The sequence below is a fragment of the Triticum dicoccoides genome, chromosome 6A, assembly GCF_002162155.2.
Source record: "Triticum dicoccoides isolate Atlit2015 ecotype Zavitan chromosome 6A, WEW_v2.0, whole genome shotgun sequence".
Classification (NCBI taxonomy): Eukaryota; Viridiplantae; Streptophyta; class Magnoliopsida; order Poales; family Poaceae; genus Triticum; species Triticum dicoccoides.
The window spans coordinates 615,097,088-615,098,830 of NC_041390.1; the positions used below are offsets into that span (position 1 = coordinate 615,097,088).

At 36.5% G+C, this 1,743-nt stretch overlaps 1 long non-coding RNA gene across 1 annotated transcript in view; it reads left to right on the forward strand.

The window, feature by feature from the left end:
- The window catches only part of LOC119318500, a 4,001-nt gene extending 2,548 nt beyond the window's left edge, over positions 1-1,453 (forward strand). The window contains exon 3 of the long non-coding RNA XR_005154134.1: positions 1,223-1,453. This is a non-coding gene — a long non-coding RNA (uncharacterized LOC119318500). The remainder of the gene's footprint in view (positions 1-1,222) is intronic.
- Positions 1,454-1,743: the final 290 nt, after the last annotated feature.

Consider the following 1,743-nt stretch of genomic DNA (forward strand, 5'->3'; position numbering starts at 1 on the left):
TGATTGTAAAATAACGCCACGAAATTTTAAAGTGGGTACTGGGATTCTGCTCATCACCTGTTCTACATTGTATTTGATTGCATGTTGCCTTTGTAGGCACTAGGCAGATCATGTGTCTACAAACTGTTTGGATCTGGTTCAGATCTTTGAAAAAAAAAAGATCATCCAGGATTAACCCTTGGAGGCATTTTTTTTATAGAAGAAATCTCTAAGCACCACAGGCCACTCAGGACTTAAGACGGGGTGGGCTAGCTCGCTCCCTGCGAGCCTAACCAACAGGGTGACACCCTGTTCTCGGTTCAGTACTGGTGTTTGCTGTTTGGATCTCAGGACCAAGCGAACTGAATCCAAAGAGTGACGCAGTTCATGAGAATGGTGCCAGTCTTGTCAAGTGTGTATACAAATTCTAGTTCCTCACCAGCCTCTTAGGTTGCACTTGACACCACGATGATCCCAAAACAATCTATTTGGTTGAATTCATCAGATAATACCTCTGGCTTTATCATTTAAAGCATTGAGGTTTGTGACAGAAAATACCAATAGAAGTAACATTGAGGCGCACCAACGGAGAGAGAGGGAACACATTATTTTTCCTTCTTCATTTGAAGTGTCTTTTAAAACTTATGGATGATCAACAATGGATTTTTTAACGTAGTGTTCTTTTACCTAGCTCACCAATGATTTGAGTTGGGGTTATCCTTTTTGTGATCGATCATTACTGTCTCACCTGATGCAGTTATGGGATCTTGTTGATACAAAGTCTATGTAGGTATCTTGTTCATTTGTATCTTCTTCACTAAAATTACATAGTTATTGGCAAAGCATTCTGAAATATTACTTGAGCTACCTGATTGTGTATAATAAGTAATAGCAGGAGTTGGCACTACTACTGTATAATAAACTATTTTTAACATAACAAGAATTTCAAAGGAATAGCTCATCCATAGATCATGTTTCACCACAGTGCAATTTTAGTCTTTCAACAGTTCTAATGTGGAGTTACACGGGGAAAGATGATGTGAAATGTATTTTTTATTACAAAAATTCCGAAGTTTACATTTATAAATTCAGTACCCCTATAACTTAAAGTTCATAATTAAGTTATGTGTACTGGAAAAATGAGGCCAGGTTGTAACTGCTACCATGCTTATGGTTCTTTTCTGGTAAGCAAACTGATGCTACTAGTGAAAAAATTCTGATGTTATAATTTTGTTTCATCCAGGAAGACTATTATGATTACAATGAAGAAACTGACGACGACGACGACGATGATGACTACAAATCCCCGCCTTCTAGCCCGAAAGGCCCGCTTATCATTGCATGACAATGATTTGATATAGATGTCCATACTTATATTGTGTGGGGATATCTTTTTGATATCATTTCAAATATTACCATAGAGGAGTGCAACTGTTTCATTCATTATAATCATTCATTGTAAATATTTGTCATATACTCCATCCGTTCCTAAATATATGTCTTTTTAGAGATTCCAATAAGGGACTACATACAGAGTAAAATGAGTGAATCTACACTCTAAAATATGTCCATATACATCCGTATGTAGTTTGTATTGAGATCTCTAAAAAGAATAATATTTAGAAACAGAGGGAGTATATTTGTTGGTTTTATTTCACTTTATTACACCCATGTTCTGAGTGGAATAATGCGCACAACATCTTGTTTCTTCGTCTTCTCAAGGCTGGCTCAACGTTTTGTTTTACACATTAGCGAGTATTCTAT